The sequence below is a fragment of the Alligator mississippiensis genome, chromosome 5 (genome assembly GCF_030867095.1).
Source record: "Alligator mississippiensis isolate rAllMis1 chromosome 5, rAllMis1, whole genome shotgun sequence".
NCBI lineage: Eukaryota > Metazoa > Chordata > Crocodylia > Alligatoridae > Alligator > Alligator mississippiensis.
The window spans coordinates 106,291,759-106,318,051 of NC_081828.1; positions in this window are offsets into that span (position 1 = coordinate 106,291,759).

A 26,293-nucleotide genomic window follows, 5' to 3' on the forward strand; every position below is an offset into this window, starting at 1 on the left:
AATCTCATGCCAGTAAAATGGTTTAGATCAGGGGGGCTCGACACCTGGCCCATGGGCTGGATCTGTCCCTCCAGTATCATGTTACCTCACCTGCTGGCATCTCCATAGGTCCAAAAATTTGTCAGTGCAGGGAATGATGCCATGATAAAACATGCATGTGTCATCACTATTGCACTTCCCCATGTCTCCGGTCTTGTAAGAGTATTTTATTGTTCAGTACATGTTACATTTTCTAATGGTATTCCCACATGCTTAATGAACTTTTTATTGTTCATTCACAGTGTAGCAGGGCACTAAAGGGTTCCTGCTACTTTAAGGATGAGGCTGCCTGGCCAGACAGCCCTGCTCAGTCTGCAGAACTCTCCAGCTGCCAGTTGCTGGGGCAACAACCTAAGGAGGGAATAGGGAACACCTGCAGGAGCCACATAACCAGCTAGTGGCAGGGTTTTGGCCTAGATAAGCTATGGGCTGGAGTCACCAAGGGAAAGCCCTAGCAGCCACCAAAGAGAGACAGCTCATGGAAGTGGTTGGAGAATTGATGTCATCTGTTTTATTCCCCAGTGCAGTGGGACCTACCTAGGAACCTCCCAGGTACTTAAGTTGGAGAGAATGCAGTAGAGAAGAGGCATAGTACTTGTATTGTAGGTAATAGGCAAGTTACAGTCTGGTAGCTCTTGGTTTCTGCTTCTCTTTACAGAGGACAGGGATGAGGCTAAAAGGGGGTGTTTGGAGGCCTCATTTTGTGCCCACAGAGCCAGAGGGGCTCCAATACAAGGGCGCAGGGAGCCCATAGAGCCAGAGGGGCACAGGGATTATAGAAATCATAACACCTGTGAGGCTTGGGACACGCTAGGGGTAGGGAGAGGTTGAAGGCACGGGTAAAACTCTTAACACTGGGATAGTAAAGGGGCAGTCTCTCACCTAAACTGAACATATTTATTCCATCAGAGGTATGGCAGGTGAGATAGGTGAGCGGGCCACGGTAGTGACCGGTCTTGTGAACCCTGCCTGTCACACACAGAATAAGAAACAAAAGAGAAGGTGCAGATTCCAGACTGAGATTCTCTAACTTGCATGCCTTGGCAAAGCTGTCTGTAGAGCTGATGGAGTAGTTTGCACTTTAGCTACTCTCCTTTCTATTGTAAACTTCTGCTTATGGCTTTTCTTCCTTCTGCTATTTAGCACTCAGTTGGAGGGTGGCATGGGTTCTATGAAACACCTAAGGTGAGGAAATTCCCCATAGGGCTTCTAGCATCTTTCCAGACTCCTAGCAACAGAGGTTTGGAAAGTATAGAGCAGTAAAGGAGGATGCTGCAGGCCTAGGACCTGACTCAGTGCCTCAGTTCTGAGGAGAATGCTAATTAAGGGTATGTGTACTCTTCGTATAAATAAGACCTTCAGTGTGATTTATTATTTTTTAGTAAAATGGGTTCTATTGTATGACAAAAATAGCATCTGTATCTTTGTGCGCTTTAGCATTTTTCTCAATTCAGGAGCTCTTGGCTATCAGAGATGTTACCAGGGATTACTATGTGGAAGTGGCTCTCATCAATCCTCAGCAAAATGGCAATATAAAAGGAAACATTGCAATGAGTGAGTTGGGAGTTTTAAGATATGGAAAACACTTTATAAAGCAATTAATTTCCAAAATTCAGTTACACCAGATTCCTTGACTTCTGAAGTGGCTGAAGCCATAATCTTTATCTTTGTATTGTCTGATGCAATACATTCAAGTTATATGGGTTACCTGATATAATAAAGCATGTTGTTGTTGTGTTATTGCTTTTCTAATAGAACTATAGATTCTTACATTCTATATTAAAGGATCATAGGTGATTTACTGACATGCATTAGTAAGTTAGTACAACATGAACAGTAGATTGATTAGGTAATCATGATAATGTAAAACTAAAGCTAAATATGAAATAAAGTGCACACAATATGGCAAAATAAAACAAAACAGGGAGGGAGGATCATGTTCCATTGGTGGAAGAGGACAGGCCAAGTGTAGGGAGTCCTTAATCCTGGTTGCAAGGACAAGTGCAAAGTTCTGCACTTAGGATGGAAGTATCCTATGCTCAAAGTATCCCATACACTGGTAGAGGCTGGTGGCTAACTGGCTAGGCAGCAGCTCTGCAGAAAAGGACCTGGGGGGTTACAGTGGCAAAGAAGGCTAAGTGCATCGTGCATTGGTAGCTGTGTTGCCAGCAGATGAAGGAAAGTGATTATTCCCCTGTATTCAGCACTGGTGAGGTGACATCCAGAGTACTGTTTTCAGTTTTGGGCACCCCCGCCACCCCACTACAGAAAGGATATGGACAAGTTGGAGAGAGTCCAGTGGAGGGCAGCAAAAATTGTGAGGGGGCTGGGATACACAACTTCTGAGGAGAGGCTGAAGTAACTGGGCTAATTTAGTCTAGAGAATAGAAGACTGAGAAGGAACTTAATAGCAGCCTTCAACTACCTGAAGGGGGGTTTGAAAGAGGATGGTGCTACACTGTTGTCAATGGTGGCAGATGAAAGAACAAGGAGCAGTGGTCTTAAGTTGCAGCAAGGGAAGCTTAGGTTAGATACTAGGAAGAATTTTCTCACTTGGAGAGCTGTAAAATACTGGAACAGGTTACCAGAGAGGTGATGGAATCTCTATCCTTGGCGATTTTTAAGACCAGGCTAGAGAATAGGACTATGTGAAGCTTCAGAAGCTGATTCAATTCAGAGGAGATTCAGCCTGATTCAGCGGCTGAATCTGAATCAAATCGGGAGACTCATTACAAGGTGCAAATTGATTTGAAAAAGATTCAGATCAGCCAGGGAGAGGCAGTCACAGTCAAGTGGCTGCAGGTTCTCCTGTGGCTCCTCTGGTTGTGCCTGCTCCTTGCACAGGGGGTACCATGGGAGAAGCCCTCATGAGTGCCTTGCCTGACCCCAGCCTCCTGGCACTTAAAAAAAATTAAAAAGCCCCACACTCATTAATGGCAGCAGGAGCTCTGGGGGCTCTGGGGCCATATGGAAGAGCCCTCGGTGGCTGTCCCACCCAGCCCCAGCAATTAAAAAAAAAAAGTCCCACACTCGCCGGCTCTGGCAGCAGGGATCAGGGCCTCTGGGGGCACATGGCAGAGACCCTCATGCAGTTGAGGACAGTGGGGATCTCACCCCCATCTGGCACCCGCATGGCAGCTGCCCCATGGTGCCGATACAGCACAGCTCTACAGGGTGCTGTGCGCTGTCTGGGAGTTGGGGCCATTGGGGCTGAGCAGCTCCCAGGTAGCACGCAGCTCCCAGGTAGCACACAGTGCCCTACTGAGCTGTGCTGCATCCATGTGATGTGATAGCTGCCATATGGGTGCCAGGCGCTGGGGGGTGATCCCTACTGCCACCTGTCACAACCAAATTAAGTAGTGCCCATGTCACAAGCAAGTAAAACCATTCAAAACAGTTTTTTTTTTTCTGCACTAGGTTAACTAAGGGTTAACTATAATGATAGTAACCGCTTTTTTGCTGTGCATGAAAAAGAAATTTATTGCTGCGCCACTAACAGAGATAGAACTTAGCCTTCTGTGCTGTACATAAATCATTATAATTGGTCAAAGAAAACAAGGAGTAACCCTATGATAACACCCTAGCGAAGACCGCTAGATAATTGGCGATTCTAATTAAATTTATGACGTGGCAAAAAGCAATTGGCTATTATACAAATAAAACCCGTCTTCACTTCCGTGAAGAACGGGAGACCTCCGCGCACACACCTAAAAAAACTCTGAATGTATGTGTGAGAGTAACTGACAAATTGATCATTTGTCAGTCTCCCCCTTCTCGACCCAATTCTCAGACGTAAATCGACGACCTGCCAGCCCGACCATTTCTCTGCGCAACCACCAAACTCTTATGCAGACTGACCTACGACCTACGAACCTTAAGCTATAACTAACCAAGTATATCTGATCTCCGTCTTTCACCACCTTGACAGCGTGAGTAAATAATCTTGCTTTGCAACCGATAAGCGTCCGCCTAATTAATTCCACTCCAAGCGTCACAAGTACCCGCCTGACGGCCTTCTAAGGCCCCAGACCCTTATCTGCCTGGGTGGGGTCAGGGAGAGCTGCTGGCCAGCTGCCCTGGGTCCCGACACCCCTCACTGCCCCATGCTGTGCAGGGGGGCTCTTCCATGATCCCCCAGAGGGGGATTGCTGATTGCTGCTGCCAGAGCCAGTGAGTGCGGGGCTTTTTTTATAATTGCTGGGATGCTGGGGCCAGGTGAGGCAGCCATTGGAGGGGGCAAGTAGGGGAGGGGCGATTGATTGGGGAGCAGGGGCTGTGCGAGGGGGAAAGCCTGTCATGAGACCCTAGAGCTCCCACAGCCTCTGCTACAGCCAGTGAGTGTGGAGCTTTTTCTTTTTTTTAAGTGCCAGGAGGCTGGGGCTGGGCGTGGGATAGACCCAGGCAGGGCAGCCATGGGGGCTTCTACCATGGCTCCCCCTGCCCGGGGAGAGGCAGGCACAGGTGGAGGAGCCATGGGAGAACCTGAAGCTAACCAGCTATGCCTGCCTCCCCCCAGCTGATCTGAATCTCTGAATCAGCACTGAATCTCCAATTCTGATTCTTCTGAATTGAATAGGGACAGTGATTCAAATCACCAAATCAAGTCACACCTCTGAATCAAATACTTCCCTATTTGCACAGGCCTACTACAGAAAGCCTAGATCTAGTTGGGGGTGGTCCTGCTTTTGAGCACGGGAGTGGCCTAGATGACTTCCTGACATCCCTTCCAACCCTAATTTTCTATGATTCTAAAATGCAAAAGTATCAGGGAAAACTCAAAGCTTTAGAAAAATGCTGTCCATAAAATTCTAATAGTTAAATGTCTATCCTAGTGGATATGATGAAAGTCTTAGCCTTAAAAGTTATAAGCCTACATATATTCAGTGTAACTTCATCCACTCGTGTAATATTTGAGGCCAAATTGTGGGTTGGCTTATAGTGCTGCGTAAGGGAGTAAGAGGTTAAAAACTCCTCATGTCATTGTATGGTCTATCTCTACTACATGCAGTAGCACTGAAGGGGGAAACAGGCCTTCTCAAGGTTATGTAAGAACTATTTGGAGCCTTGCTATATTAGAACCAGATTTATTCCTCTCTCTGGTATTTACTGAACTATTTATACAAACCATTCTTGTCCCCTCCCAGCCTTCATTTTGCTAAACTAAACAAAAGCCGTTAGTGAGTAGTGAGTATCCTCTCAAAAGATGGTCCTCCGGTTTGATTGCCTCTTTCTTGAATATGGGTGTTTAGAAGTATTCACTGTAGAGATCAGGAGCCACCAGTATCTTTTCCAGTGTTTATTAGCACGCACTTAATAATATTTCTCTTGGTAATATCTCACTTGATAAATACAAGGAATATGCTTGCTTCTTCAGGGTCACAGAACACTCCTGGCTCAGAGTTAGACTGTGATTGACTAATAACTCCTAATCTTACTCTTGCTCTTTCATTTCCCAGCTGATGAGTTTATAAACTTATAGCAGAAATTGTTTTTCTTAGTTTATAATTCCATGACCTAGCACTTTGAGCTATTAATATCCCCCAAAATTATCTTACTGCAGACTCCTAAATTCTCCCTGTATGATATTTCAGTTTTTTTCTATATTGATATAGTAGGGTATAAATTGACCTGTAAGGTCTCTAGATTTTATTTTTGTTGGCAACTTATTGCCACAGCTGGCAACAATTTGTTTCAGGTAAAGGTGATCTACCCATGTCAGAAAGGAAAAAAAGATTGACAATCTGGCAAGTAGTGCTACCATCTTGAAATCCAAGCTAGCTGCCATGAATTCATGTTTTGATCAATATTTCAGCCCCCACTAGCATTAGAAAATTAATTCCAATTACAAAACTAACACTGTAGGAACCAAGGAGACCAATTGTAACATTTTCATCATGGAAGCCATATTGGAGTCCAAGATGGCTGACACATTAGCATATATGTATGGACTCAGTGTAATTAAAAACCTAATAAACAGTACTATAATACTAAAGCCTCACAAATTCTATCACTACTACTTTATTAACAGTCTCTCAATATGTCCTTTGTCTCTAAAATAATTGAAGCAACAATGGTACCAACTGAGGCTTTTGCAATGTTGCAGTAGGAGTCAACACAACATGATAGTCTGCCAAGAATACTGCCATAACAAATGTTGAATTCAGCAACTGCCCTATGTTAAATGAGTGCTTCATTTATTCATGCAATTCCAGCAGGTGTACTTTGGCTAATTATTGGCTGCAAATATACTTCAGGACATATGGTGCATCTTATAGATTCCAAGTGATACCTATCATACTTTGCTGGATTCGGTGATGTTATTGATTCCATTTTAACATTTGCTTAAGGGCAAGTGTTTTTTTTTTAACAGTTTCCACCAGAGGTTTTCATGTCAAGGTAATTTTAAATAGCACAGAATTGACGTAGAAATTTTGCAGATTTTTTGGGTATCTAATAATGAACAAAACTGTAAATTTGCGACAGCCATCTTGGATTCCAATATGGCTACCATAACAAAATATCTATGATTGATTTTTTTTTTTATTTATACAATGTTGGGCTCATTATTGGAATTAATTTTATAACCATAATGGGGGCTGAACTATTGACCACAATGTGAATTCACTGCAGCCATCTTGGATTCCAATACAGAGGCTACATGCACTACTTACCAGATTGGCACCATGACTTTTCAGACATTCGTAGACCACCTCTAACTGAAACACACTGCTGCCTCTTGCCTACAGGGTGACACCTTTACCTTTCTTTTTTACCCTACAAATGGTGTCTCCCCACTTTATAGTGTTCCTATTTCCCATTGAGCTCAGTTATCATGGTGTCTTGAAGTAGCTTCAAAGTAATTGGGTCTCAGCCTGTCAGAAGAGAAACATTTCCATGAAATGGATCCCAAAACAAATGGGAAGCTAGCAGAATATGTAGAGGATTGGATGTGCACTGTGCTTTTTTCAGTCTTTCTTGTACTAGGATTGGGTTGCCACACATTAAAGCAATCAAAACTCTCATACTTAACTCCAAGAAGACCTAACTGAAAAGTGATGAACATGAAAATAATTGTGGTTTGCACCCATCTCTAAGAGATGGCATGAAACCTTAAGCGACAGAAGATGTAAGAAGGCATTACTTGTCACAGTCCCTCTTTGCATTTCTGGGAATATTAAACAATTTTGAGGTCTTGAGATTGGAGGTAATATGACTAACAGGTGGTGGTCCTAATGCTGTAGATAGCTCATTGGCTATTTCTCTTAGTTATAGTTCTTCTTTATTTGGACTGGACTGCTTTGTATCCATGCACTTTACTGCTTTATTTTGACATCTAGATTGTGAGTGTCTTTATAGAAAGAAATATCTTTCTGTCACTGGAATATTATCATATGTAATGAACCTCACAACAATGTGAGAGAAACACAATCCTCTCCACTATTGCTACTTGGGTATCTAAATATATGTGGTATACCCCCTCAAATGGAAACCTGACAGCCTTGATAATGAGGCTGATACAATGACCAAAATTATACCTCCAATTTATAAGCATCTTTTTTCCTATTTTTATAATTGTGCTTTTTAAATTACCTTACTTAAATTTCTTATTTATTCATATTTTGGATGTATTAGTCAAATTGATATGGCCTATAAAGATGGAGAACAATGTGTAAGACAAGAGATTGTATTGTAAAAGAAATATATTTGTGTGTAGGTTTTACTCCTAATTATATAAGTTGTTAATTGAACTTAGTGGGTGCATCCACAAGTGCAAGCAAGCGTGCTTGCAGCAGCTCAAATAAAAGTGGTGCAAATTTGAGCCGGAGCTTTTTGCCTCAGCGCACATGCTCGGACATGCACTTTGGTGTGGAGCAAATTGTGTCACTTGGGGCAAAATAACCCTGCCTAGCTCCTCCCGGATCTGCAGCCAGGGGGAGCTAGAGCCTGGGGCCAGCACTTGTGCTGTCCCCAGAAGTATAAAAAGCTGCCCTGTCCTGGTCCCATCCATACAAAAAGCTGCCGTGGCAAGCAGCTCAGGGATACTTGCTCTCTGGAGCTTCTGGGACCCAGCTAATTGATACCTGGGGACACTACCCCTTGTGCCAGCTGGACTGCTGCAGCAGCATCCCAAATCCATTTTTTAAAATACCCCAAAATCCATGTTCTTCCACATTAAAAACAAAAACAAAAAAAAATCTTTACACACACACACACACACACACACACATCTAGAAAGAGAGAGAGACAGCGATAAGTTGGGTATTGCTTTATTGGTATATTTACAATGTTAAAGCAATTTGGAAGCCCACCAGTGTCTCTATCATCATGAAAAAATACATTCTAAATACCTATATGTGTTGATGTGTGCTTTTGGTTTTCTTCATACATGATGTGGGGGGGGATGTGTTGTTTGTAGAAAGGGGGTGATAAGGGGTGTGGGGGAAGGTGGGTGGGTGGATGTGGAGGTATGTGGATTGCTGTGTGGGTAGGAGTGGGGCAAGTGTTGGGGGCACTGTGGGTGTTGGGGACCTTGTGTGGGGGCTGCTTAGGAGGGGTGGGTCCCCTGGCCCCCCAGCACATGGAATGCCCCCCCCCCAGGGTCCCAGCTCCCCCCTGGAGGGCCACAGTCCCTATCCCCCACAGGGTCCCAGCTCCCCTGCCCAGGGTCCCAGGTGGCATGAGCAGCCTCAGGGCCAGCAGGACCCAGCTCGGCTCCACGTGGTCCCTATGCACTGGGCCAGGTCCTGCAGCTATAGGAAGGGCCTGGCCGCAGCAAGACCTGGTGCAGCACGTGGGAACTGCATGCTGCGCTGGCTCCTGTCAGCATGGGCCAGGCCCCAGGGCTGGCTCCCATTTCTGCCTCCTGTACCTGCAGGGGGGTGAGGGCCTGGCCCAGCCCCCATGTTGCTCGCTAGTCTGGCCTTGCACCAGAGTGAGTCAGAGGACTCTGGGAGGTGTGGCTCCTGTGCACGCATCCTGGAGCCATGCGACCTGCTCCGGTGCAAAGCCAGACTAGCGAGCCTCAGGGATCTGGGCGAGGTCCTCACCCCCCTGCAGACCCAGGGACATCCCCCCCACCCACTCTCCAAACCCCCACATCCCCCTGCCACCCCTCACCTCCCTTGACACCCATGAAATCCCCCTGCCCAACTTACCTTGGATAGTGCTGAGGGTAGCAGGAACATCAAAGAGATGCTCTGGCCAGAAACAGAGCATCTCTTTTGGAGAACTGGCTCTGGGCATGGTCTTGAATCATGCCTTGCTCCACTTTATTGTGCAGCAGTTCTTTTAGACCCCTGGATATCTAGGGGTCTAATTTTCTCCCCGTGCTGCAAACATTTTTTTGTTCCCACACATGCCTGTTGCCCTGCCTCAAAGGGGTATGAGGCAGGGCAAAAGGTACGTGCGCGCTCGTCTGGACATGCCCAGTGTATGCATCCCCTCCAAGAAACATACAGAGCAAACTTTTTTGATCTTATTTGTTACATGTACCTCTAGTGTTAATCAATTTACCTTGCTAGTTCATTCACAGAAAAGTTCTTGAGCTAACATGCACAGTGTTATTTTGACTGGTTGAACTGGCTATATGGTGGATTAAATCTATCCAAGGGAAAATTGGCACTGTGAAAAATTTCATTAAGAGGTATAGTTATATTTCCTTTCACTTGTGAAGTGCAATAATACTGTAGAAGCTCCCTTGGTCTTTAATGCACTCTTAAAGAAGACAGTAGCTGCTGATAATATTTAAGGTAATTTTTGCATTCATTTATGCTTGTAAGTTTGGTGTAAGCCTAATGCATTCAGATAGATATATTTTTTAATTTACCTGAAACACCCCAAAGGAGAATTTAACTTATCCTGGTTGTCCTCAGAAAAAGTGAAAAGCTTTTTAATCCATTCAACATTAGACATGTTTTGTGAATGATCTTTAGATATATTCACAAACATTTTGGTACAGTATTTGGTGTGTTCTAATAATAATGAGTGAATCAAAATTCACAGGTTGATATCCAAAATACACTCATCCTTTATGCTTACCATAACACAGGTAAAAAATAAGGCATCTTGTAGTTTCTAAATGATGGAGTCTATCTGTTTGAAAAATACAGTGATAGAATTTAGATTTTTATTTCCTTTTGCCACTGTTAGATTTTGAAAGTTGGAGAAATTTTTAAAAAGATAAAGTAGAAAAAAGAAGGGACTTAAATATTTTATTTTATTGCATTCAGTGGGAAGGGAGCTTAAAAAGGCCACAAATATTACTACTGCTGCTACCACTACTACTAATTTTTTTTTGAGAGAGAGAGAGAACCTCCAAAATCTGCTACAGACCCAGGAAAATGAGAAGAAAATTTTATATTTTTAATTAAATAGATGCATGTCAGGCAGAACTAATTGAAAAAGGAAGGAAAATTATTGTTCCAAAACTGTTTCAGCTACAATGGAAAATACAAAAATGCATCATAATCTGAATAAGAATGCAAGATAGAGGTGCACTTTAGACCAACCAAAATGTTTTTTTCTGATGTCGGGCACAAGGCACAGTAGAGGTACAGCTTATTAACTACCAGAATCAGAGATGTATAAGCTGTTATGAGTCATAGAGCACTTAATCAGAAAGTTTATGTATCTCTGATTCAGTTTGCCTACAAGGTGCGTATCTACTTTGCCTTCTGCCTGTCTTCAAACTAACTCTGCTAGTTTCCAGTCTCTGGATATAACAGTATACAGGTGCTTATCTGACATGTTATCTTTATTATTTCTATAACTCTACATTTCTGTAAACATAATTAAAAATTTAGCATTAGTGACAGAGGTAACATCAACAGTATATTTTTCAATTGTAGTATCCAGCAGGTACAACTGGTTTTTGTGTTAGCTGCTCTTCCTGCATGGAACAGATGATCCCTGGTCTGGATTAAGTAAAAAGAAATAAGAAACTAAAATGTGAGGGGAAAGAGGTTACAACATCCTATGCATCCTGTGGCTAGAATACAGGCTTACAGAGGGTGAGAGCCTAATCCAAGGGGATGTGTGATCCCCTACACCTTCCATGTGCACCCCCACAGCTGTCTTCCCTCCCCACACATTGACTCCCCATCCCTGTGCCCTCCCTCTTATTGTCTGTCTGATTGTCCCATACCCTGCTTTCTCACTACCTGCACCCCATGCCACTTGCCTTCTGCAGTGGCTCTGTCCCATTCCAGTGTAGATAGGGACAAGAGCCACAGACCTGGTCCAGCCTGGCCAGGCAGAAGCAGTGGAAACAGCTCTCAGCTTGGCTGAGTTGGGGCTGGAGAGACTGGAGCCAGAGCTGAAAATAAGTGGTGATGTAGTGCAGGCAACAGGGCTGGGAGGTGAAGAAAGGGAAACAGGATGCAGATAACCCCTATCACATGGTCTCCCCTATATGCCCGCCACCTGCACCACAGTCTCCTCCTGCCATGTGCCACCCCCCCCCCAACACCCAACATGAGCTGAAACTGGAGTGGAGTTACTGCCTGCTCCTGGCCAATACTTGACTCTTAGATAAGGTTCCCCTCCCCTCACATGTTGATTGGGAGAAGAAGAAAAAAATCCTGGTCTTGGATTTGAGTAAGTACAGTAAAAGTATCACTGTTGCACTCTAACTACTGTTAGAGCCTTTTGTTCCATTGGTTTATCTTCCTTCTCAGACTCCACAGGTTGTTTTTTTAACATTACCTTTTCCTATATTGCTTTAATTCCTCTTCATTGTTTTTACTTTTTGTGATTTTGCTACTTTTAGACTAGGCTGTAGCTTTGCCAGAAATCCTGAGCAAAGGACAGACACAGACTCTCCATGGACTAGGGCAGGCAGGATTTTCCAAGAGGACAGTACTTTCCTTCATTCTCTTAGAGAATGCAGATTTGTTGCTAACGTATGCTGGCAGAAAGTGATTGCACCCTAACCTCTTCTTGACCTATTCAGCTGTGGAGATGAGTATGTTGATATTGTCTTCCACTAAGAAGGTGGAAGACAGTATAAACCTGTACTTGGTCTCTTATCTTGGCCCATTATTTCCAACATAGGGACAGATTTGCATGTTTCTTCATAACCTGACCATTACTGAAGATGTAATTACACAATGGCTTTTATGTGATAAATTATCCATGTATAAAACAAATGTTTTTTAAGGATTGCGACATAAGTTTTTGTCACCCAGAAGGAAAAAATGTCTCCCATTGAATAAAAAAATAAAATAGAATAAAATAAAATAAGTGTGTTCAACTTACCCCAATCAAATTTCAAAAGTATAAGGCAGCATCAAAGAATAATTGTGTCTTTTATTTTTTTAATGGGAACATTTCTGACTTTGATAAAAGAAAATTAATAGATGGAGATGTATGGATAATTGCATTCCTTAAAAGGAAAATGTTGAGTCTAAAAACCTCCTAAGACTCCATTATACTTTTTCATTGTAAAACCTTGTTAAGAGGTGCTGAAAAGGAAATAAAAAGCAGAAAAGATCTAATGTCCCTTCTGAAGTGGGTAGTTAAAAATAAAAGGCTCATCCAATGGTTTAGAAAGGTCATATTTTACAACTGCTACTAAAATGTAGTCACTTAGTCTATGCTGAGGCTGATGGAGCCCCCCCAAAGTGATAATTTTGGACTAGACAGTAAAGAGATTTTAGTTCCTTTCTCTACTTTAATCCTTTAATTTGATTTGCAACTATTAAACTTTCAAAGTGTTCTTAAATGTTGCTGTTGCAGGATTGTACTGTTGATTTCTTTTTGCCTTGTGTTCAGTCAGAAAATCATTATAAAGTGATGGAGGCTTAAGATTTTCATGATTCCTAGGGCTACAAAGAGAGTACTTAGCAATTCAGTGGCTTTCCACAGGGAAACTGATATGGTGTTGCCAGAGTAACAATTTCAGACAATTAAAGGTCTTTAAGCAGTTTGGGGTTTTTTTCCCCTAAGATTCAGTTTAACTTTGTTCATGCCCTTCTGTCTCTTGATGATTACCATACCTGGATTTTCTAAAGATAGAGACACTAGGATCTTGAATTGTCCTGCAATTTTGCTCAGTATGCATTTTCTTAACAATTTACTTTCTACATATAGGTTATTGAGTTCAGTACCCAGGTGATTCTTTTGGCTTCCTCTATAAATTATTGTTAACAAAACTTCAGTGCAATTATGGGGGAAAAAGATAAAATCTTTGAAAGTGACCAACCTGATGGTGGGTGGTTGGACCCAGAAAGGTGCTGCGCGAACAAGCTGGGGACGGAAGGGTTACAGGACCTTGTTTCTCCTTCTCTCATCTCTCTTCCCATTGACAGAAAAACAATTAATGAGGTGATGTAACAAATAAATGCTTTACTCACACTTTCGTATAGGTGGTTTCCTTTACAGCATTTTCAAGATTAAACTCGCTGGTGACTCGAGAGCTCTAAACATGTTCGAATGATATACTCAGTCCTGATGGGGGCGTCCGGGGGGAAGGCATTTCGTGGACGTAAGACCTCCAGTGAGGGTGATCAGGCCTCTCCCATATGGCGCAGGTCCCTGCTTTTTTGGCACTCGTGCTTTTTCTTTAAAAAGGGCCGCATCCGCCCGCCCCCTGCCAAGCAGCTCGGGCCGGGACCACCAATCTCGCAACTATCAGGCCGTGCCCACCACTTCCCCCATGCCACGAGCACAACTTGCTCTCATATTTGGCGTTTGGTCATTATTATTTTTTTTTTCTTTATCACAGAGAGGAGAAAATACAAGTGAGAAAAAAGAGGAAATTGTTCCCAGTGGGCTGTGTTTAGTACATGACACAAGTTTCAGAATATTAACTTCCTCCTCCCTTAGGGAAAATGGCACCCTGGGTGAACTTTTATTTTGGTTCCCCACCCCAAGTCAGCAATGCTCCATTTAGACTTCCATTTCACCATTTTGAAGGGACAGTGTTTCATTTTGTTGTTTTGAAGCACTGTTCCAATTTGTTTTGTTGAAACTGTTTCACTATTTTGACATTTAATAGGCTATTATAGACAATTATAGCCCATAGGCTATAATGGAGAATCACAAAAACACCTATAACTTTTTCATTTCTTTAGAATGATTAGAATGAAAACAGCAGGAATGGTAGCTCCTGCTGATGCCATGAAGCCTGACAAGTTTCAAGGAGAAGGGTGCAGGGGTTTCTGGGAAACTGCACCTCAAGGTGCTGACAAGCAAAGTCACACGTCACCACTTGTGACGTGTGACTTTGTGTGTTAAGGCAGACTGGGGTGAAAACATTAGGTATGGTAGCCCCTCCTGAGGCCATGAAGCCTGCAAAGTTTTAAGGAGATAGGTGCAGGGGTTTCTGGGAAACTGTACTTTGTCATGTAGGATCCCTAGAGATGGCTGTGATACTCCTTGGGCCCTGTGACCATGCCAGCTCCACCCTGTGGGCACCTTCTCTTCTCACCTGCCACCACATCTTGTTGGAATAGATAATAGATAGGGAGGCTGCCCTTGAGCTTCAGCTCAGTCATGGTTCTAATGGACCCCACTAAACCCTGCAGGTTCTTGGACCCCTTGCTGGGACCCACCCTAAGTAGGTGCCTTAAGGGGACACCCTAAGTCTAATGGGCTAGATGCATGGCTTCAACCGCCTCTTACCATACCCCATGCCTTGCAGATAGTATAACAATATCATCCCTGTAATGAGGTCTTAGTCTTACTCTACATTCTATTGTCACTGGGCTCTCTATGCCTGTGTCACTGCACTCTCAGTGGCACTGGGGCCTCTACATGACACAGTAGTGTGCCCCAATGACATCTCCTCCTCCCCTACAGCCTCATCTCAGTCCACCACTTTAAATAACAACAGATAAACAGCACAGTAGCACTAGCATCTCAGGCACCCTTTCTTTCCTTTTCTGCAGAAATTTCTTCTCCAGCAGCTGCCAGAGAACTCTCCCTGCCAGCCCCAGCCCTGGGGCTTAGATGCACCCAGGGCCCTGCCTCCTTCCGGTCATCTGACTGGGGACAGATGCTAAGGGTGTAGGTTGTAGCCACAGGGGTCTAAGGATATGGCAGATAAGGTTACTTGCATCAATCTGATATCTTTTAGTAGATCAACTGAATAGTTGGAGAAACGCATCTTAGCAAGCTTTCAGGTTGAAAACCCTTTGTCAGGCTGAGGAAGCACCTGCAGTTGGTGTATGTGTGAGTGTGTGCTGTTGCTGGATGGAAGGAATAGTAAAGAAGCCATAGGCTGGCATGCAATGTAGGCAAGAAAGCCAGTCAGCGAAAATGGAGGCATCAGGGGGTGAGGGACAGGCTGGGGCAGGGGGGAAGGGGGATGTAGCAGGTAAAAGTGGATAGGTACCTGGGCAGTCAGATGTCTGGCAGGTTGTAGTGTGTCAGAATTCCAATATCTATACTGAGTCTATGAGTTTCTGTACCTAGGAGGTCGATGAAATTCAGTTCATAGGCTTGTCTGTGAAAAGTGGGTTTGGACATAGCCCTTGGACTGAGCAGGCAGTATCTGATGCACACACCATAGCAGACTTAGAGGACAAATTAAGAATTATACGCTGATAGACGATGTGTCACCTAACTCCACAAAGAAAGAAGCTCCTGCTATATGGCTTTTATGGGAGGTCACTAAAAGTCTGTTCCTCCATTTGGCTAACTGCCAGGAGGCACTCTGAACAGAGAGATACACAGCTTTCCCAGACTATGCATAAATTGGATACTCTAAAAATAGCAGATGGAGGTGCACAATCACAGTTACAAACCCAGGCTAAGGAGGGTATTGCCAGAGCTGAGGGTCTCAGTGGCCTCGAGGAAGGTCTTAAGGACCACCAAGATCTGGGAGATGGTATCCCACTTAGATCTGTTAAGGGGTCACTGATCCCAATCTCCCCAAGCAAGGCCATCTCATGAATGGCCTTCTGTTGTTCCACCAGCCTCTTGAACATCAGGTATGTAGAGTTCCATTGAGTCTCCACATCCTGCATGATTTTGTGCTCCAGGATGTTCGGCTCTACCTGTTTGTCTCACAGCATCTAGCTCCACTTGGTGCTCTGGTGGAAGTAACCTGTCACCTTCCTGCTTTTGGAAATGAGGTTGCTAGTGGTGCTGACACCATCACTGGCAGCCCTGTCCCGCTCCACTGTGTCCCTGACAATGAGGTGGAACTTGTATGCATCATGGACTGCCTTGACCATATCGGCCCCATTGTTGGTGACCATAAACCAGCAGGTAAGTTTGTAGCAGAAAGCCCCTTTTCCTCTTGCCTGCAGTTGCTCTCCCCTACTTGGATATGTTTTTCCTCTTCTACCTTTTCTTCCTTCCTTCCTCTTTCTTTCACTTTAAGATAAGGAATTGTGTTTTGAAATTTGTGTGTGTGCATTTTGTATCTCCCCTTGTATTTTGGTATTTTTATCTACTTGTGTGCCATGGCATTTGTAGCTTATACTTTATACTCCTCACCTTTCAACTTTCAACTAAATGTGTTTTAGTAAGTTATACATTCTAACAATGTTAACAAGGGTAGGAATCAAACTGTCCTTCACTGCATCAGGCTGGCCCCTGAAAGAGCGAGTGAATCAGTGATTCAATGTGTAACAAGGTAGCACACAGCAATTATCACCTGGAAGCTGCAGATCAACCAACGGAAGAACTCAATAGAAGACAATGTAACAACCAGGAAATCTCTAAACGTCACTGATCAAGGGCTAGAAGCCCTGGCCTGAGTTAATCAACGCCAGAGACCAACTTTTGGGCTGAATATCTCCAGATCGACCACTCCCAGAGCCCTATTCTAAATTCATCAACGGACTCCCAAACCTGCACGTACATGCGGACGACCCCTGGGGCTGACAGATGCCGTCCAGTAGCCACCGAGGGGGGAAGTCCCACGAGGGTCAATGACCCCTGGATTGGGCAAACCTGAAAACTAGGGAGTCACCAAAGTCTGCCAAAGACAGATAAAAGGCAGTGAAAAGTGACCCTCAGTGGCGCCCTCTTGATCTCCAACTCGACCAGACCTGTCCAGCCAGAAGGACCAGCTGGCAACCCGCTTCTGGAAGATAACACCACGCTGAAAGGAGCCTCAACAACAGACTCCAGTGCTTGTAGGATAGGTATACCTGACTCTATAGCCTGCTACTGTGTGTGTGCATGTGTGCATGTGTGTGTGTGTGGGGACCAGCCCCAAGGTTTATGATTACAGTGTTTCAATCCGCCTAATAAACTAGAATTTTAAGGATCCCGAGTTGGACATTTGTAGCCAACAAGTTCGCCCTGCCCAGTGAGCCCAGTGAGCCTACCCAGCTGCTCCAGATGTCCAAGGTGAAGTGTAAGGCCACCTGTGGACCTGCCTTGCACAGATCCTTCCTTAGGTACTCCTGCATGACTCATACAGGGAGGACACTACCATCCTGCTGAAGGATGTGCATAAGGGCACTTCCCCACAATTTCCTTCACTATGGCACTCGGATCCAGCTCCAGCTCTTCGTCCAGGTCTTCCTCTGGCAGTGGAAGGGTCAGGCTGGAAAGTGTAATGGAGGTGGAGTAGACTGTCATGCTGGTGCTGCTTCTTGTCACGGTGGTGTGGCGGGTATGGCTGGTGCTATTGGAGGGGATGCAGACTCAGGCAATTGGACTGCTCCCCTCTCCTTGCTGCCAGTAGAGCCAGAAGTCTCATGCCTGCTAGTTGTAGGAAAGAGGCTGCATCTCAGTTTCAGGGAGGGGGGGAACTTACAGCTCTCGCTCTACTTCCTCTTCCACCCCACCATGAAGGCTTGCTAGCTGCCTTTCCATCACACTTGATAGTGTGTTTGGTGTGCTGGAAAATCTATGTGTTCTTCTTTAATGTCATATGTATTTATGTAATATATGTAGATAATTGTATGTATGTATTTATGTAATGCATGTGTGTATTTATGTAATAAATAAAATATATAAATATATGTATGTATATGTTCCTGTATAAATTATATATTAATATATGCTGTGCTTCCCTGCACAGTAAATGGAATGCACAATGTAAGAGAACCCCCAGAAAAGAAATCTGTTCTAAAAGAGTCACAATAGAATAACAAAAACAAAAAAGAGGACTTTGGGGGAGGAATAAATTGAAAGGAATGAATGAATATAATAATAAAGGATATTAGGAAAGGAAAAGGTATTGGATCCCACTTGCTACATTGCCCATCTCTAAGGCTGGCTCTGCTCACTCTCCTTCAGTTATTTAGGAACAGAGGGTATGAAGGGGAAAAGAACTTATTCCCCATTCTTCTCGTAAGTACTTATAAAACAAGGCAATACATACTTTATGTATCCCAGTGTTTGAGTTACACTTCGTCTCTTGGAGAGGATCTTCAAAAAATCCCAGAACAATTCATTGGTTAATAAGTTCACCTAAGTGAAGGAGTAATCCAATCAGAACCACCCCCTCCGCTACCCCTTCCCCACAAACTTATGATTTTCAAATCTTACAGGCTGGTTCTTGTTTCTTCAAAGCTCTCCAAATAGATTGGGAGAGCTTCGGAGATTTGGGCAGTCCCCACTTGCCACTGCAGGGAGCTGGACTCAGATTCCATAAGTAGGTGGGTGGGGAAGTGGGAGCTGGAGGAGGGGGGAGGGGACCAAGGAGGGACCCCTGCCAGGCCCCATCCCCTGACTCCTCCCCCAGGTCCCCAAGTGCTCCCCAACCCCTACCTGCTCTCATAGCCCCCCATGGCTGTTCCTCGCTGCCTTGAGCTGCAGGGGGGCTTTTTCATGATCCCCCACCTCCCGCCTGCTCTTACAGCCCCCACCCCATGGCTGCCCCACCTGGCCCCAGCTCCTAGCTCTTTAAAAAAAAAAGTCCCCACTCACCATCAGCTGCAGCCAGCTCAGGGCTTCTGAGGGCTTGTGGCAGAGCACCCCCCCCCCCACCCCCACACAGTGCAGGGCAGTGGGAGGCAGCAGGGATCATGACCCTCCCCCCAACCTAGAAGCAGCCAGTGAGTGAAGGGCTTATTTATTTATGTATTTATTTATTTAAGAGCCGGGAGGTGGGGCAGCCATTGATGGGGCTGGGAGAGAGGGCAGGGGATGGGGCCTCTCTGATTCGGAGATTTAGCTGATTCAGCAGCAGCTGAATCTCTGAATCAGATTTGGACGAATCGATTTGGAACAGTGATTTGAATCACCAGATCTAATCACTGTCCCCTGAATCGGCTGAATCCAAATCCAAAGCAAATGCTAGCTGCTTTGCACAGGCTTTTTGTGTGTGTGTGTGTGTGTGTGTGTGTGCGCGTGCGCGCGCGTGTGTGTTTGTATAGACAGGTTGAAAAAGTTTTGAATATATATTGATTTAAGATATTCAAGAAAATTGGGAATCAGTTTTGGAAGGTTTTGTAAGTACATAGAGCTGAGTTACAGGAGCCCTGGGCTGGCCGGCTGACCCCCTGGGCCTCCTGCCAGCCAGGGCTGCTACAACCTAGATAATGTGCTGTGGTCCAGATACATGTGCAGACACATGTCTAACAGCAATAAACTCTGGAGAAATGAGCTCTAGAGCTTATTGCTGCACGTGTTGACGTGCCCTGAAAGAAGTATTTCTAAATGCGTCTAGAGTCATTCAACCCTAAATTTTGCAGTTAAGCACTCTGATATGGGGCAGAATATATATTCTATTTCCTAAAAATAATCCAGGACCCCACATACAATTTAGGGCATATGCTTAGATCATTATTTGTCCCTTAAACATCACATTTAATAACTTCTTTCTTAAAGCTTCAGTTAACATGTCATGGATAATTTTATGGATAATTCATGACATCTGTCCTCCTTTTAACTATGAACTTAAAATGCAAACATTAGAAAAATAAAATTGTAACTAGTTTGTGTTTCATGTGTTATGCTATACTCACATTTTGAAAGCTCTTCTGAGGGGAGGGATTCATTGATCTTGGGGACTGCAAGTGAAAAAGTATTTCCACCTAACTTGAAGATGCATTTTCCAGGAGCTTTTACACCTTACACCTTATGAGACTTTAAACAGTTATTAAATGGACAAATCTTTCTCATTCTCAAGCTTTATCATCTTGCTGAGGCACTTTGAAGTAGTCCTACAGATTTGTGTGGCATGGAAAAAGTCAATTACATTCTTAAATTATTAGCAGTTAATGACTGATATATCATCAGATAAAGCAGGAAACCTCCCAATTAATAACTCCCAATTAATAACCTCCCAATTAATAACCAATTGATAACTACTGCATAGCCTGGGTACACAGCAGGCATATATGTCTAGATTTTTGTCATTAGTAGCTCACTTTAAGATTGCAGACATATTATGAGCATAAAATAATATCTGAGGATATTTTCAATATGCATGTGTTGTAGGAAACTGTTCAGTTTTACAGAAGTAATTTTTATATCAAGTCCTACAGGTCCTGTATAGTAAGAGTTACTGAATCAAATAGACTTTGACTTAGAGTTTGTGTTTGGAGAAGTCCCTTTGTTTTTCTGTAAAGATCCACGTTAACTATATTTTAAATCAGGGAAACACTCAACCTTATTAGGTAAATCAGGGAAACACTCAATCTTATTAGAAAAGGAATGGAGGTTAAATTTGGCAGCTATGTGCCAAATTAACAGATATGATCTGGAGACTAGGTATTTTGTTACTGTAGTTGATTACCATTCCCTCCAAATGTTATGGAATAAAATTCTACTCTCTAATTTTACGTACACTACAGTCACAAGGCGTTCAGTCACTGCAAAGACAGAGAATTGATTTGTCAGATTGAATCATTCTTTTATCACCATTTTCTGCCAACTTTTTTTTGTTCAGTTACGAATCTCCTGGTCTGGGGGGATGGGAGGGACACAGTCATTTTGGAGAACAGCTGCTAGTAAAAGATAATTTTTGCCACATTGTACTGGAGGTTACAGCATGTAATTTTCCTTCAGATCTCCCCTACATACATGTCTTTACCCCCAAAAAATACAATGTGACAATATAATGGTCCCATTTAAATGTGGGAAAGAATGGTGGGGTGCAAGAGTCTTTGAAAGTGGCAAGGGTTTCTTTCTTTTGACTCAAGCAAAGCCCTCTGACTTGTATAGATGCAGTGGAGAGAGATCCCTGAGGGATGGCTTAAAAGAAGGTGCAATTCTTGGAGCAATACTCAAAAAGATGCATGCAACACTGTCACAAAGGAGTTGGGGAGGGCAAAATGAATTGCAAAAACAGAAAAGAGGAGGGCCTAAAAGGTAGGAAGAGGATATTTGCATTTGATTTGATAGAGATGGGGAAGTCAGTGAGAAAATGCAAATTTGAAAGTTGATTGAGTGACATGGACAGAACACCTGAAAGATTCAAAGCAATAATTCCCCATGGACTAAGTAGAATAAGAGGTTTCAGGTAGGCAACAGACAAGCAGTGGCAGATTAAGGTGTACTGGGTCCCTAGGCAAACAAAAAATTGGAGGCCCCCTCCTCTCATGGGAGCTGGGCTGTAGGGGTGGGGAGGGGCCCTTTCTCCTCCTGGTGCTGGCAGGGGAGGCTGGGTGCACCCTGCTGAGCTGGGGGTAGAGAGGCCACATGCCCGCCTTTTCTCCCTGTTCCCTGCTTCCCCTCCCCTACCACGGCCAAAAGTACACATGCACACACATGCACACACACACAGGTGTGCACACAGACAGGCACACACTGTACTCTCACTCCCTGCACATGGACACACATAAACAAACACACTCTCCCTGCCATGAACACACACATACACCCACACACACGTAGATTCACACACACAGACACAGACAGGCACATGTACACAGACACAGACACACAGACAGACAGACACACATCCAGACAGACAGACACACACGCAGACACACACAGAGACAGACACACAGAGAGACAGAAAGAGACACAGACACACATACCAAGATACACACTTTCCCCTCACAAGACTTCCTCTGTCCCACACTCCCGATCACTCTGAGGAAGCACCTCCCCACTCCCAGCTGCCTGTGGTTGTCTACCTGCCTGCCCCAGTCTCTACTAGACTTACCTGCAGGGAGCTGCTACCCAGATGTGTCCCTTGCAGCTCCTCAAATGCACAGGGGCAGGACAGGCTGGGAGCACCATGCCGTGCCTCTGCCAGTGGGTGGCAGCACTGGGAAGGATGGTTATGAGGGGGCTAAGTGAATTAGCGAGGTCATGGGGAGGCTAAATGAATTTGGAGCTATAGTCCCCTCCTCCCCCAAAGCTCCCCCAATGCTGCCACCTACCCACCTGCAGAGGGGTGGTGCTACCCACCTGGTCCAGGTTCCCCCCCCGGTATGACCCCTCCCTTCCCCATTGGTGGAGGTGCCCCACTTCAGGCTTGCAAGCAAGCGTGAAAGCCGTGGTTTTAAACTTAGAGACATTCTGTCTCTCCACGGGGAAACAAAAATGGCACCAACTTTAAAACTGCAGCTTTTGCTTCACTGATGAGGATCCTGGGGGGCCCTGATTAGTAGTGGCCGCTGGGCCCGGACCCAGTTGGTTAATAATTTTAGCCATGTAAACAGATTGGAAGGCTGAGTCTTAGAAATGCTGAGGAAAAAGAGCTGGAAACTTTATCAATACATAAAGGAATCAGTTGTGATGTCCGCATGATCCCACTGACTAGAAATGGCATCTGAACTGCCCTTGCTTCACAGAGTTTCATACTAACACAGACACAGGGCTGACTGTTGCACAGTGAAGGGTTATAGATGCTCATATTTCTAGTATTTGCCTGAGATTATGCATTACAATTAGATAATAAGTATGAACCAAGGAGTATAAATGTTGGAAAGAACTATTGTTCAGGGCTGCTCCCCTAGTTTCACAGGCTGGGTGTCTGTGAGGGAGCTCACCCAAAGCTGTCTCCATTCTGAATAAAGCTGTTGCAAGCAATGTGTGCTAGTGTTTGCTCCCTGCTTGCTCTGGCTAATGATAACAGGATCCATCAGCAATTGGATCGTTGTCTCCCTAGTCGTTGGGCACCGCATGGAGTCGGGGTCTAACACATAGTTATATATATATATATGGATATAGGTATAGATATAGATGTAGATATAGATATAGATTAAGTGAACTAGAGTTTAAAATGTCTGTATAATCTCCATTACAACTTCTGTATTCTAGTTCATTTAATTTATATTTTTCAAACATTTCCACAAGTGTTTTTTTATGATTTAACATCCAGAAAGAAAAACAACAAACAAGCCTGCCCACGTATTTCAAAAAGCCAGAAAATTGTGGCTTTTCTGTCATTATTTATTCTTTTTGATTTTCAGCAGCCAGGAGCAGTTCAGGTTTAAATGCCAAAGCACAATGACTAATGTAAGACAACTTTTCAGAAGTAGTAGAAGTTTCATCTGAACATGAAGTTTAAAAACTTAGCATTGCCAGATTTTCTTCTCAATAAACAGGTGTAAATTCAGAGTAACTCTGTTAATTTAAAATGAGTCATTCCAGATCTAGTTCGGTGGTCCTGATGGCTGAATCTGACCTGTTGAGTTTTTTTCATTAATGTCTGTCCTCAGTGACAAGATTCTGTGAAATATTCTGATAACAGCCTTGGGCTCAGTGTGTTATACTTGTGTTTAAGGAACATATAATTACATTTTCTAAAAATGGATGTTTCAGAATTCAATAGTTTCTGATGATGTGCATTTCTTTGGCCAACTTCGTCTGGCAGCTTTTCAACAAAAATGAAAAATAAGGAGGTAAAGTGAAGATGATGTAGAAGAGAGAAAACTAGAAAAAAGAGTTTGCCATTGACATTGTGCACACACAAAGGGCATCTACATGGGATTTAAAGAGCATTAGCCATTTTTAAGAAGCATTAAGAGCATGGGTCTACATGTGTGCATCCTTAATACACCTTAAAAATGGTAATTTTAGACTATCCATGCCTAAATTTGATATCTGCAAAAGCAGATATCAAATTTAGGTGCAAACAGCTAAAGTGCCTTAATGCACATGTAGATGAGTTAAGGCACATTAATGCTGTATATGTCTACTGACTTGTGGCTAACTTTAGTTCCAAATTGGTCTACACAGTACATTAATGCATCTTAAAACGTTCATGTGTAGACATGCAACTAAATCACCTTAATGTGCATTAGGCAAATGTACATTAAGTATAGGCACACATAAAATCATGTGTAGACACACCCATACTGTAAACAAATGTGAAATCATTATATACGCTAGACATAATTATTACAAAAATAGTTTGATGGAATGCACACATTTCAGTTTTTGTTCATCTCCCAGGATGTTCATACCCCAGGATAAGCCAGGGGATTTGCTGGTGTCATACTTCCTGCCATCTCCAAAGTGAACTACAAGGAAGAGTCCTTCAACTAAGCATCTTCAGACCACTTATCACAGCTTCCTCCCTCTCTCTGGTGAGTGCACATTCTCCAATTGAATAAAAAGAAACATGAGATAAGGCGAAATCTTCGTTCCCCACTTCCCTGTTCTGACCAAAAAATCATTCTCATTCCAAAAACCATCCAACGTAAAAGGAATAAATTCACAAGACCGCTAAAAACTGTTGTGAAACAAATAACAAGACTTCCCTTTTCATCAACCTACTTTTTTGAATACAAAAATAGACAATTGTAAATTTACACAAATGAAGATATGCATGTGGGAGGGGCTACTGTGAATTTGGCCCCTGTGCTAGCTGGATTCAATGGTCTCTCTCTATATACCTAAATTGGATTCAACTTGTATCTACATTAGTTACCTATTAAGAAAACATAATACAAATTCTCCAAAGAGAATATCTGTACATCTGTGAATGTTTTATTTGGATGGATTTAACAGGTTTCTGATGATACTGAAACAGCATGCCATTTGTGTCATACAGACTTGCTTATTGCTTAGATGCTTAAAGGCAAGGTGTGCACATTACTGGAATTGCTGCCTTGGCTGAGTCATGTAAAACTCCACAAGTGTCAAAAATTTAGTTGCTGGATTCAATCATCTTTCATATTAGGTGGAGATCCGAAGATAAATGCTTTAAGTGGCTTTTTCCCCTGCATTTTCTATAGTGAGGACTGCTTTCTGGGAAAACATTGCAACAATAAGGTAAAGTTTTTTGTAAAATGTACTGTATTGTTTTGAAATCCAGTCACCCTTGCCCAATAACATTTTTTTTAATCTTTGTCTGGGATAGTCTCTTTAAAACCTCTGTTCTCATCTTTTGAATCTACCAGGGTCCACAGAATCACACCAGTCCACACAGGGGAGAGAAATTGAAATATGTCAACATAACACTATCTAGGCCTCTATTCTGCCCTTAGTTATTATCCACAGAAGACTTTTTTTTTTTCCCTTTGTATCAGCATATGTGAGAGATTTGGCACATCAGCATTCAGCAGTTAATATAAAGATAGTTTGTCAAGGACCATTCTCCCAAATCTGATCCCAATCAATGCTTGACCAATGTTTTCCAGACTATTTATAGTATCCCAAAGCTATCTTCCTTCCCTAAGGCCTAGGGTTTGTGGTTCTGATACAAATATACCCTTGACCACCTAGTAAATAAGTAAAAATAGCACTATTTAGGAAGGCACTTGGAACTTAGTACTTCAAGTGCTTATATCTTTTCTTGTTTCTCTAATGTAGAAAGGAAAAAAGCTGTTGGGTGTTTACATCCCCCACTGCCTTTTCAAGAATAACTGGCCTTGCTTTTTTTTTTCTTTTCTTTTTTTGCTGAAAAGACCTTCAGAACCCCAGTGAAAATGAATCTTAGCCTGTATGTCAGCATATTATCCCCTTCAGGTTACAGGTTATTATCCTTGCCTCTTCCCTCCCCTATTGCCTAGTTGGAGGGGTAGAAAGCTGCTAGGTTTTCAGAAAAAAATCTTTTATTTCAAAAGGAATGAATTATAGTTTGGATCTGAGGAAGTGAGTAACAAAATAACCTCAGTGGGAGAGTACAGTGTATTCCCCTCTATAACATGCTGCAGTAATGGCAGACAGAAAAGCAGCTGCAGAAAGTAGACTAACTGTCCTGGAAATATAAAACTGCATTGCAACTGCCAAAAAATAAGTTAGAGAGCTGCGTGCACAATAAGCTTCAGCCCAGGTTACAGCATATTATCAAAATTTGATATGTCTAATGGGAGGGGAGAAAAACAGTTGGAGTCATGAGTAATAGAGCAGAAACATAATTTCTTATGTGGAAATAACTGATGAGCAAAGCTAATCCACCTCTAAATCTTTCCCACAGCTAGCGTGAGAATTAGGCATGCTG